The following is a 13,223-nucleotide window of genomic DNA, read 5'->3' on the forward strand; positions in this document are numbered from 1 at the left end:
ATGTGTAGAACGTAACATGGTATGCAGTGATGATGGCAATGATGAGCGGTGACAGGCAGTGTCCATTCCTGTAGTGATCGGTACATAGAGAACACAGTGTAGCCTTGACATCTCCGGGCGGGTGTGCGGGCAGTTAGTGGGTGTATCCTGGTAGTCCTCAGGGTGGGAGCAGGGAGGGCTTCTCTACAGGACAAGGGGATTTGTGACAGCAGTATCGTCCCCGGATCCCCAGCCTCCCATCCACGGATCTCCAGACTCCCATCCCCGGATCATCCCCGGCTGTCACCCGATCGGAGCCCACTGACAGTTCGGCCGCTCCCCCCAGTCCCCTCGCTGTGATTGGCCGGCTGTCATCCCATAGTGAGCCCGATGATGGAAGTGTCAGCACCATGGACGGTCGGCATCCCCCTTGATGGGGCCCCGGTGTAACTCGATGCACGCCGCTCTGACTCCCACTATATTGTCCTCTCTTGTTTATGGAAGCCTCCACCCATCGGCCCACCCTAGATTTAGCAGATCATGTGATCCCGGTAAGTCATTTGCAAGTACAACAGTTCTGTGTGTGTGTGAGTGAGTGTGTGCCCCATTCATTTCCTGAGAAGTGTGTGTGTGTATGAGGAAGGCACAGACAGGGGACTTCTCTCCACCAAACCCTTTCCTCCTGAGCTCTGCAGCTCCATCTCAGGTCTGTGATCCTTCATTTCTTATTTCCATCTGTCCCACCATCACATCTCTTACCGATCGTTACCATTTATTCTTCATTCATCTCAATGGTCTCATACAACTCCACCGATCTCTAATGCTTATCTCTCAGGACTAGTCTGGGTGTGCAGAGGTCTCCATGTCTATTAGAGGAGTTTCATTACTGATTATATATTGTACAAATGCCTAGGCCTGACTTCATAAAAATGTTTCTTCTCATCTCACATACTTCTGATTGTACAACCAGATTGCATAGTGTATGGCCAGCTGAAGAGCTGCCTGTCATAACCAGCCCACCCTCCCTCCTTTCTACATTCATCAGTATCTACCCGGTAATGATGGTGACCTGTCACCTCCAGTAAAAGTAGAGGGCTGGCCTATGGCAGTCATTTTTCAGTGACAGAGTTGTCAGAGGATAAGTTTGCATGTTGATTTGCTGTAATGGAATTGGCCACCATATGCAGCTGCCTGTAATGAGACCACAGAGGGCTGACCCTGTGACACGAGTTGGTGGCGGTATAAGGTTTGCAATGGGATCTGTTGACCTTCTGTATGATCATCCTTTGTGTGCCCCCCATCCATACACCCGATGGGGGACGTCGTGTATGCCTGCTGAATGGTCACTATTTACAGACATGGCAAAGGCTTGATATTTATGACAGTACATGGCATGTTTTGATTGTTTTGGAGTTTTGGATCAAAACGTGTCTGTGCTTGTTGGTAAACCTTGTTTTGAACTAAAAATAAATACAAGTGTTTTTGTTTTTATTTTTTTTATATAATGTAACTTTAACTGTATATAGCATAGGAAAATAGAAGCCCGTGCAACAAAAAAAAAAGAAATGGATCATGCAAAAAAAAAAAAAAAGATGCCCCTTTTAAAATAACTGTTAGATGACAACCCTTTAAAAAATGCTAGATAATGACCCTTTAAAAAAAATTGCTAGATGATGACCCTTTAAAAATATGCTAAATGACAACCCTTTAAAAAAAAAAAAAAAAAAAAAAAAAAAAACTGCTGGATGATGAGTCTTTTAAAAGAACTGCTATATGATGAGCCTTTAAAAAACAAAAAAACAAAAAAAAATGCTAGATGACAAGCCTTTAAAAAGAGAAAATGCTGGATGATAACCCTTTAAAAAAGCTGCCTAATGATGACCCTTAAAAAAAAAAAAAAACCTGCTAGATGATGAGCCTTTAAAAATTGCTACATGATGACCCTTTAAAAAAAATTGCTAGATGACTTTTTTTTTTTTTTTTATTTCTAAAAGCATTGCTAGATAAGGACCCTTTAAAAACTGCTGGATGATGCCTATATTAATGTCTGAAGAATATAGCTAACTGAAAGCACCTATCCTAGCCATGGAGAGCAATACAGAAATGACTACAGCTTCAATCTGCAAGGCTTCCCATCGCTCAGCCGCCTGGCGATTACATCATGAATATCATTAATAATATTTAGCCCTAGATGCGTTTTGCAGCATGCGTGAAGTTGTTTGGGTTCTTGTTGCATTGTAATTGTTGACGTAATGGCAAAGAAAAAAAAAAAAAAAGTATAAGGTACGGATGGGGAGTGACTTAATTCATACGTTGTATAGGCACTACAAAGAGCTGTGAATACTATCCATAGACAAATGCCGCTGGATACATGGCTGGGGTAGACAGCTGAGCACCTTAGTGTTAGCTGCTTACATTCAGCTGCTAAAAGCTGTGTTCCGATGGAGGCATTAGTACACACGGAAATCTCTAATCTGGCTAAACGCTCGCTGAACATAGCTGTTTGGTTGTTATCTGTTTTGTAACTGTTGAAGGATATTTAAAGGCCAGCTAAGTCTTGGATGGATATTTAGTAGCCTAGTCTAATGCTATCCATTGATTTTATATAGGATGGTTCCAGCTCAGTGGTTTGCGTCTCTCATGGAGAAGGGACAACCCCATTTACAATCCAAGGCGATGCTAGTCTGGTCGCAGACAGCTGTCACTCCTGAGACGTCACCCAGCTAATCCATTATGACTTGCGCATTCTTCTCCCCTTCTGTTTAGAAGACCGCTCTCCGTTTCGTCATTTATTTGTTATTGTGCCTGTACTCGCTGCAAAGCCATGTGATATGATTACGTATTGCGCTGTTTACAATGTGAAAAGAAAAATGTAAATTCCTCGTTGTGACAAGGAATATTCCAAAGATGGGGATTCAATGGAAACATTGTCATTGTAATTGGATTTTTCTTTGTTGTAAGTGCAAAGCAATGTTTTTTTTTTCCATTCATCTGTGCTAAATGCCGTATAGAGCTGTGGATGTCTGCTGAAAGCCTTTGGTTATTCATTTAAAGTCACAAATGTGCTGACAGCTGAGGGAGGCACACTATTTTATACTTTTCTCACTGCCGGTCCTGATTACATAAATGACAGGTGCTGATTTTCAAAATTGACACTGTCTTTATTGATCTCCTTTAAGTTAAGACAGCACATCTGAATGATATTAAGGGATATGCTAGTCAGAAGTGTGCTCCCTTTTTTATTTTATTTATTTATTTATTTTTTGACATTAAACAATATCCTTATTCCAAAAATAATCCATACTCCTCTACTACCTAAGTGCCCTGTAATCTAGTTTTTACTGTGTTGTTTTTCTTCCTCTTTGTGAAGTCCTGAACCTCTCCTTATATCGCTCACTTGTGTTTGTTAGAGTTCGATGTGGTCATGTACACTACAAATCCCATAGTCGATCTTGGAAGTGAGCAAAGGTGGGTGGCTTCATTCTAACATACAGTGGGATCATGGAGAATGAATGTAGCCACACTCTAACACAGGGGTTTCTAAAGTTTCTAAACAAAGGGCCATTTACTATCCTTCAAATTTTAGGGGGGCCGGACTGTGGCCAACAGAAATGGAAACTGTCCTGCTGTCAGTGACGGTAAACAATGCCCCATCTTTCGTGTTAAGAAGAGGAACAGTGCCCCATCATTAGTGTCAGTGGGAGGGAATAGTGCTCCGTCCTTGGTGTCAGTGGGAGGGAATAGGGCTCCGTCCTTGGTGTCAGCGGGAGGGAATAGGGCTCCGTCCTTGGTGTCAGCGGGAGGGAATAGGGCTCCGTCCTTGGTGTCAGCGGGAGGGAATAGGGCTCCGTCCTTGGTGTTAGCGGGAGGGAATAGGGCTCCGTCCTTGGTGTCAGCGGGAGGGAATAGGGCTCCGTCCTTGGTGTCAGCGGGAGGGAATAGGGCTCCGTCCTTGGTGTCAGCGGGAGGGAATAGGGCTCCGTCCATGGTGTCAGCGAGAGGGAATAGGGCTCCGTCCTTGGTGTCAGCGAGAGGGAATAGGGCTCCGTCCTTGGTGTCAGCGAGAGGGAATAGGGCTCCGTCCTTGGTGTCAGCGGGAGGGAATAGTGCCCCATTGTCAGTGACAGGAACTATGCCCCTATGCTGCTGACAGTAGGAAGAATAATACCCCAAGGATCAGATAAAGGCAAGTAAGCAGTCCCCCGGACCACAGTTTGGAGACCACTGCTCTAACAGAAAGTTGGATTACAGCAGCAAGAAAAAGGAATTTGGAGATTTGGATTACTTTTTAAGCTAAGAATATATAAATGAATAGAGGGTGAATTTTAGTGTCACTTTAAGGAATTAGGTCTGACTCCGTTTTAATAATATTTCAGTTTAGGATGAATGCTACAGGATTAAACCAGGATTCCTGGATTCATAAATTGCTTGTGGTGAGATTTTCCCCAGTTTGTATCTCCAACCTCTCCAGATAAGGCCCTCATAAAGATGCCAGTCTCTCACAAATTCTATTTTACATTGGATGACCATGATACTCTAATTTTGATTCTGGAATGGCTAAAACAGTTGGATTGATTCCCTAATTCTACTGAAGACCTCTCACAATGGAAATCCTTGGCCAATTGGGTTGATTTACAAAGGCTGGGCTCACACTTAATTTTCATGCAGCTCACAGCAGGGGCTCGGTGCGTCCCTGTTCTTCGTTTCAGGGATGAATCGGGCCCAAAATTATTATTTTTTTCTGAATTCGGACCTGAAACAGAGCCGAAGATGCAGAGGACCCCTATGTAATCCATTCCGCAGCAACCAAGGATATTTGTGAACCGGCTCAATTGAGAGCTGGTCACAATCTCCTGTAATGTTCACTATTGTGAACCTAGCCTTAAGGAAAATAGGTTGTTCACTTTGCAAGAGAATTTTCACTTACGTTAATGAATGAAGTAAAGCTCTGCTGTCTTCCACCATGCAATATATTGCAAGCTAAAATGATGTTGTGTGTTTTTAAAAAGATCAAAAAAAAAAAGTCTGTTGCAAAACCAACAGCCTATTCACCTTTTAGTAAATCAGCCCATTGCCATTACTGATCTCTTACACCAGTGGGTCCCAACCTTAGTCTTCTAGTACCCTCAAAAGGTAATGTTTCAATTTCCTTCACATTAAAGAGGACCTCTTCCCCGCCCCAGCATCCCTACTCCTATAAACATTTTAAACCTGACTGGGAAGTAAATTAATCATACTTGCCCAGAACCATGTGACATTTTCTTCATACTTGCCTATTACCTAACTATTTCTGTGCTGCCTGTGTCCCTGTTTCCCTGCTGCAATTTTTAAAATGGCCATAATGTTGCATATACACAAGATGGACCGTATGACATTATGTGCTTTATCTAGCAAATATGCCTTATGACACTATAGGCATCTGAAAAAAACCCTTTCCTGAGATCTCACAAGATTTCCTTGAAGGCAATGGTGAGACTGGATTCCCAGGGGGCATCACTGCGGTCGAGGCTATTTCACCACTGCCTTCAGATAAATCAGAAAGTAGAAGAGAAAAAGTAGGTAAAGCACAAAAGGTTTAAATAAATATTTTTTTGCAGAGATGCATGCTAATAGGAAACACAGGGAATGGGCGGGAAAGGTCTGCTTTAAATCGGTGTCAGTGGCTTGGTATTCATGACATCCATTTTATCTAAGGTAATTTCCCATAAATGACCTGTTAGTGGTACTTGAGTAAGCTTGCAAACCGCTGCCCTTCACAGTACTTGAAGTCTGATCCAGGATCCAGCCCTAGTTTACAACCAACTTATGGTGTAAAAACTATAAGGTTTCATGCACCCTGCGCCTTAAAAACAGCCAGTTCCCTTGGTAAAAAAATAAAAAATAAAAAAAAAAATGCTCATATAGAACATTTTTGTACAGGAGCTTAGGAGCGTTTACCATTTTTCCTGCCAAAATCAAAATTCAAACCAGAAGGGTTCTTTTTCTGCCTCTAAACGCTGAACTTTATATATGCCTCTAATCGTCCTAATGTGCTTGGACACATAGTTAACATTGTGCTTCTTCTACAGGCAAAACGCAAAACTGTAGGAGTAGCTTATTTTTTTTTTTTTATTTTTATTTTTTTAATTTTTTTTTAGCCAATGTGAATTAAACGTTCTGGATTGTGCAAGAATAATGGTAACAGTTCTAGATTGCGCAAGGGACATAAACCATCATATTGGCAACACACACACTCGCACACCCTCAGATTCTACACTTCCAAAAAACAGCAAACCGGGTCAATTGTACTGTGCTCGCCAAGAAAATCTACAAGGAAAATTTACAGTAAAAGCATGCCTTCTATCAGCTGACTAATAAATCTCAGAATTTAAGCTTTCAGAGCACTAGACCACTTTATCAGCTATATAAAAAAAATAACATACCAACATAATACTATACTCTTATTGTAAAAGAACTCATTTTCACAGTTCAGGCCCAGGCAGCTCGCAGCCTTTCAGGTTTCTAGGAATTAGAAGTCAACTCGTGCTACTCACATAAACCTCAACTGACCTGCTAGCGCCCTCCATTTCCCAAGAGGCTACATTTAGTTCATAACACGCCATTCACCTTTTTTGTTCTTCATCAAATCAGGACTGCAATGCTTGACTGGGAATATAGTGCACCACTGGCATATAAAACATGCAACTCACCATATTATGTAGGGCCAATGAAGATGTAGAAAGAAATGTCAAGTGTTTGGGGCCTGCATACAATATGTGCAGGGACTGCTGAGGATTCACCTTTTTTTTTTTTTTTTGGGCTAAATCTATTCCTATTGACATTTTAGCATTATACAACTTGTTCCAAGGGGAGAGGGGAAGGTAACAGAAGTCTATGGTAATGGACATTTCAAATTTAAAATACAATAACAACTCAAACCTTTCAAAAGTATTAGTGTTTTCTGGAGTACAGCTTGTTTGATCCAATGTCCTGTGTCCACATAATGGACAAACTGGGAGGTAGATCATGGAAATGTTTGGTTATTACAAACATTGACCCATCAGAGGCAAAATGTAAGTGGTGGGGAGAAGGACCAGGATTATGGCAGAAGGGATAGGGTCAGCTGGGATCTAAGCATATGAATGTCATAAGGCCCATGATTCGGGTATTTTAGGAGAATGAATCAGCTCATGTGTGCTCAAGCTAGCTTTTAACTTTTCTCATTCATACCTGTCCTTCTGGAATTGACCAGAATTGCCAAAATGCCAAACTGCCCATGCAGTATTGCTCTCAATGACAGAGTTGCTTTGAACTGTATGATTATAGCGCATTTATTTCTTGCCGTCTACTTATGTTCCAGCCCACCCTATGACCCCAAAATGTGTTGCATTGTTCCCTTTTTAATTTATTTTTAATTGTTTAAAACGTATAAAAAAAACAAAAAAAAAAACAAAGCAATGTCAGAATGCTCACTGTTTACCCGAGTCTGAGTTCTGTATATTCTCCTGTAGAATAATCCTAGCAGCCCTTTAGCACCCCTCTTCTTTCCGGGGCCGTGGACTCCGGCTCGGTGACTGGCTTGAGTCTGGGGACGTCACACCCACACATGTAACGCGGGAGCCGACAGTCACGGCACAGGCTCTTTAGAAACTGCATGATCGTGCCCTTTCTTCAGTGTGCTTACGCCGATAATGTCGGTGCAAGCATATATGGTAAATATCTCCTAAACCGTGCAGGTTTAGGAAATATTTCCAGTACCTACAGGTAAGCCTTATTATAGGCTTACCTGTAGAGAAAAGTGTGTAAGGTTCTACAACCACTTTAAGTAGTGGATGTGTTTGAAAAACAAGAATATTCTTTAGCGCCATGTTCATTTTTAGTTTTGTCATGAGTGTACTTTTTAATCAATTGGTAAACCTTTTTGATATATTCCAGTGCTAACTTTTTTTTTTTTTTTTTTAATGTATTGTAAGCCTCCATGGCTTCTGTTTTGGATGGACGGTCTCTGTAGTACACTGGTGACAATGTTTGTGCATATGTAGCCTTTCATTGACTCCAATTAAAAGCAGTGCTCATCAGATTCTTTTTCATGGCTTAAAGGTGTTGTAAAGTCAGGTTTTTAATGTTAATGCATTCTATGAATCAAGATAAAAACCTTCTGTGCGCAGAATTCCCCCCCCCCCCTCCAATACTTACCTGAGCCCCATTTCTGTCCAGCGATGTCCATGAGTATCTCGGCCGTCCGGGACTCCCCCTCTTGATTGGCTGAGACACAGCAGTGGTGCCATTGGCTTCCGCTGCTGTCAATCCGAAGAGAGAGGGGGTGGGGCCAAACTGCAGCTCCGTGCAGCTCAGCTCGGGTGCCTCCATAGCAAGCTGCTTGCTGTGGGGGCACTCAACAGGAGGGAGGAGCCAGGAGAGCAGAAGACACAACCAAGAAGAGGAGGATCTGGGCTGCTCTGTGTAAATCTATTGCAACTGAGCAGGTACGTATACCATGTTTGTTATTTTCATAGAAAAAAAAACAAAAACAAGACTTTACAATTGCTTTAAGGTGGGTACGCAAGGAAATCGAGCAAATGATCGTCCAATTTTCCTCAATGTTTTACAGCAAGTTGGAACCGACAATGGAAAAAATGTATGAATATTCTCGTATGACAAAGGCGTTTTTTGTTATTCGTTGTTTCTGATCATGTGCAGTCTTTCCTATTTGATTTTTCACATACAAAAACAGTACACATTAAACGAAAATCATTCCTTTTCCCTTCAGAAATTTCCATTTTGGAAAGTCTGAATCGGATGTCGAAAGGTGTGCACGTGCTAAACCAAACAAATTGAACGATCATGCCTTGTTTAGAATGTTTCTTCCCATTTTAGGGTGCACCGAGCTTTAGTTGGTTGCAGCCATGAGGCCATCCTGCCTCAGGAGTCCAGCATCATCTCTTATGCCCTGTACGCACGGTTGGGCTTTCCAACAGAAAATGTGCGATCGGACTGTGTTGTCGGAAATTCCGATCGTGTGTGTGTGTGGGCTCCATCTGACTTTTTTCCATCGGAATTTCCGACACACAAAGTTTGAGATCTTTTTCTAAAATTTTCCGACAAAAAAGTCCTATCATTTAAATTGTGTAGACAAGTCCAAAGCACAAAGTGCCACTCATGCTCAGAATAAATTACGAGATGAAAGCTATTGGCTACTGGCCTCTTTATAGTCCCCTCATACGTGTTGTACGTCGCCTCGTTCTGAACAATCGGATTTTCCGACAACTTTGTGTGACCGTGTGTATACAAGACAAGTTTGGGCCAAAATCCGTCTGAAAAAATCTGATGGATTTTGTTGTCGGAATGTCCGACCGTGTGTACAGGGCATTATGCCAAATTTGGTTGACAAATTAAAATATTGAGCTGCGTTTCCTGCACAGCAAATGTTCACTTATCGTTAAATAGATTGCACTAGGAATAGGATTCAGGAGAATTTCCATATTTTACATTTGGGTATTTTATTTTGTAGGGCACATGCACTAGATTTAGTATTTCGTTGACCTGTAGAAGTACATTCACACTACAGATGATACCTGTAAAGATAAGAATGCAATGAAATATTCAGGAGTCAAAGAACAAGTGCTTCTCCTTTTAAAAGCGTTCCATTAAAAAAGCCCGTCTGTCATTCTTGACACATGACATCCACGATTAGTTTTATTTCACATTTGATTCCCTACTAATGTTGCCGGGGGTGTTGTTCTACTCCGTGCACACTATCCGTTATGGATAATATTCCAGCAAATTGACGTTTATTTTTATTACACTGTGTACAAACAACCTCGGAAATTGACTCTGCGCAGTACACACAGAAAACAATTTCAGACAAATGGCAATCATTTCCCGTGGCTGTATGGAAAGCATTACATGTAACTAAAATTTTATTGACCTGAGACACATGATTTGAGAACTTTCTTAAAAGCAAATCCAGTGAAGGTAAATAACTGATGCAAATAAGTTAAATTTAATAATGCTTTGGAGCAGAAAAAAACACATCCATAAAGATTGCAATGCGTTAGTTAAAATTTTACAATTGATTATATTCCGTTATCTGTCCTTGCATGACTTGGCTGTGGATATTCAAATGATGGCTCCCCGCCATAGGCTTGCCTTTGGTTTTAGCTGGAGGGTGACTAGGACACCCGCCGTGTGATTGTTGCCCCTTTTGTGAAGAGTCTTACCTTCATCCTCTTCCCTCGGTTTTTAATCTGCGTGTGCCTTTATTATAGCCTTATTATAGTTGTCTGGTAGCACAGGAGTCTTCAATGGAGAATCTTCCAACAGGACAATGTTCACTTTTCCTACAAACAGGGGAAGAAATAAATGGAAGACCTTCAGCTTCGTATGATTTCCCTCATTTAACATGAAACTATGGACAAACTGTAAAATACAGCTTGAACCTGAAGTTTAGGTATGCTTCTTCTTGCATAGTCTCGTGCGTCCACTTTGGACGAGTGAAGGTATGCATATCTCATACATCATCAATCCCTCTGGAAGCTGCAAATCGCAGTGGTAGTCACCAATACTACAGAGATAGTCCTGTGCTGGCTGCCTTTCGGTAACTAAAGGGTCGGTCGCTGAGCATGGCCTCTATTCATAGAAAGCGTTGTTATTTTTTTTTTTTTTTCATAAATATAAGGCATTCTCTAATTGAATGAGGCGGAGAGATGGGGGATGATGTCACAATCTTCACCTATAAAAATCATACCCAAACCTCAGAATCAATTATAGAATAAAACAAAAACACCCCATAGCAATCAAGTGAGGGACATGTGGTGATCGATAAAACCTTTTTGTGTTCCTCGTCTATGGTGGTTGCCCAGGATATCTGGTGCTTTCTATGCCTTGCAGCCCTCCTCAGACCAGGGAAATCCAAGACAATGAATGCACAAAAGCAAGAAAAAGGCGCACCGGCCTAGTACATTATCCAAAGCTCTGTTTATTTTGTAAGGTAGAATAATTGATTGCATAAACCAGGAGAAGCTCCAACCAGAACGGCTAACACCTGCTCCAGTCGGTTCATATGTTGACAAGAGACAAATCTCAGACTTTAATGCATTTTGAGGGTGGTTAGGGTTTTAGCCACCAAAGAATATCTAATTTTACTCATCAGTTTGGGCTCATTCACACTGAAGGGTTGATTTACTATAACTGGAGAGTGCAAAATCTGGTGCTTCTGTGCATGCTAGCAGATCAGCTTCTAACTTCAGCTTGTTCAATTTAAGCTTTGCCAAAAACCAAACAAAAAAACTGGAAGCTGATTGGTTACTATGCAGAGCTGCACCAGATTTTACACTCTCCAGTTTTAGGAAATCCGCAAATATGTGGCAGGGTGGATTTTGTTTAAATCAAGCCCAATTAAATCGATAGTAAAATAGCTTGATTTAAATCCACTCGCTTTAAATCATAATTTTTAAAGAGCAAATGTCATCTCTGTCCCCTCTGACCCATTGACTCACCAACAGTCCCATTCTTTTTAACGGGAAGGCTGGTGATGCGGCAGTGACACAACAAGGTGAGGGACGTGGCAGCAGGTGAGTGGATGCCCGCTAACAGGCGCTACCATGATGGATCTGAAATGACAGGTGCTCTTTAAATGTAAGAGAAAAACAACAATGTAAATGGATTATGGCCATGGATACAGAGCATGCAACAATTTCCCACCTACATGATCTATCATAGAAGTCACATGATCGGTGACGCAACACATCGGGAGGAGTCAGTGACGTCACACCCCGTGTCTCAGTTACATGATTGTAATGGTGAGGATGGCAACAGTGTCTCCCTGATTTGCCTTACACATTTGATCATTTATGTAATCTGCAAGACAATAGATCATGCGAGTGGGAAATTGTTGCATGCCCTGCCCTAATCCATTTACATTGTTGCATGATGAGTTTTTTTTGTCTTCTCTTCCTGAGACACTCCACAGAACAGACAGTTTTATAGTGAAGAACACGTCTTGATGCTACTCCAGGTTGGATCGTCCTAGAACATATTATTAGGAGCTCTATTTGACCAAAGGGGGTCGCCTCTTAAGGTGAGCTGGCATTGCACCCGGAGATGGAAGTAGTGGCATGGATCACATAATCGACTATTATATTCTGTGAAAGAGCACATTATCAACCCTCTTTTTATATTGACTATTTTTTTTTTTTGTATTGATTTTTTTATTTATTTTTTATTGACTTTTTTTTTGTATCAGTTGGAAATGTATTAACATTTCACTTTATGTACACTACATAGAACAAGCGCACCATTGCTCAAGAATTTTACACTTTTAATGCATAAGATCATTTTGAATGGTGCAGCTGTTCTGTGTTTTTCTCATTAGTATTCGCCCATACACCTAGTGGCGCACTTTTTAAATGTAAGGACTCATTCTTGCTGATAGTTAGAATCTTTAATATTTGCAAGCAAAATTAAGGTTTCCTATTTAGAATAATAAGCTGTCATACAGTTTTCAGTGTACATAGATTTGCAATAGAATGGGATAAAGGAATATTCCTGAACTTTGTTTCATCTCATGGTTACTGTGAAATTGTGTGAATGCATCAATGCAGTGCATATTATCTCCCCTTGCAGAGCTTGGATTCATTGAATCAGTTTACCAAAAATGAAAATATTGCAGAATATACAGCCTCATGCTACATAACTAAGCTCCATTTCATGCTGAATAAACTGAATTATTAATGCATCTTAAATAGAAGATGCTTTTACTCCAAAAGCATTTTATTAAAGTTTGCTAAAAATCTAAATCAATTTAAAAAAAAAAAATTATATATTTTTTTATATATATTATATTTATTTATTTTTTATCATTGATTGGTATCCACCCTGCTATGTGGGATGAATTACACTTTTTTTTTTTCCCACTGGATAAGCATCAGTCACCAACAATTGTTTTCTATGTGCCCTATTCACACCACAGAGTTGGTGTAATGTGCAATACAGAAAAAATGTCAGCATGCTGCTTTTTCCTGCAGCGTACTGGATGGCACCACATGTCACCACATTGCAGTGCAGAACACTGTATTCCTGTGTGGAAACATGCATGAAGTATTGTTTTGTGCATTTCAAATGCAGTTAAAAAAAAAAGGATGCAATGTAGTGCACTGAAACACGCATTGCACTTCCCCCTCACTACAGGGAAAAGTGACAGGTGTCCGCATTTAGTTCATGTGAACCCTTAGGTCCCATTCACACAGGCATGCATTATAGGAAAT

At 40.9% G+C, this 13,223-nt stretch overlaps 1 protein-coding gene across 2 annotated transcripts in view; it reads left to right on the forward strand.

Annotated features, from left to right (window-relative positions):
- The first annotated feature begins 601 nt into the window (after positions 1-601).
- The window catches only part of KLF12 (KLF transcription factor 12), a 271,940-nt gene continuing 259,318 nt past the window's right edge, over positions 602-13,223 (forward strand). Inside the window, exon 1 of one of the 2 annotated variants that reach the window (XM_077483121.1) lies at positions 602-685. The gene's annotated coding sequence lies outside the window, so the exon portion shown is untranslated. The remainder of the gene's footprint in view (positions 686-13,223) is intronic. The other variant, XM_077483120.1, reaches the window with a different exon arrangement.

The sequence above is a fragment of the Lithobates pipiens genome, unplaced genomic scaffold (assembly GCF_037356315.1).
Source record: "Lithobates pipiens isolate NorthernLeopardFrog02 unplaced genomic scaffold, aLitPip1_a1.2 Scaffold_16, whole genome shotgun sequence".
Lineage (NCBI taxonomy): Eukaryota > Metazoa > Chordata > Amphibia > Anura > Ranidae > Lithobates > Lithobates pipiens.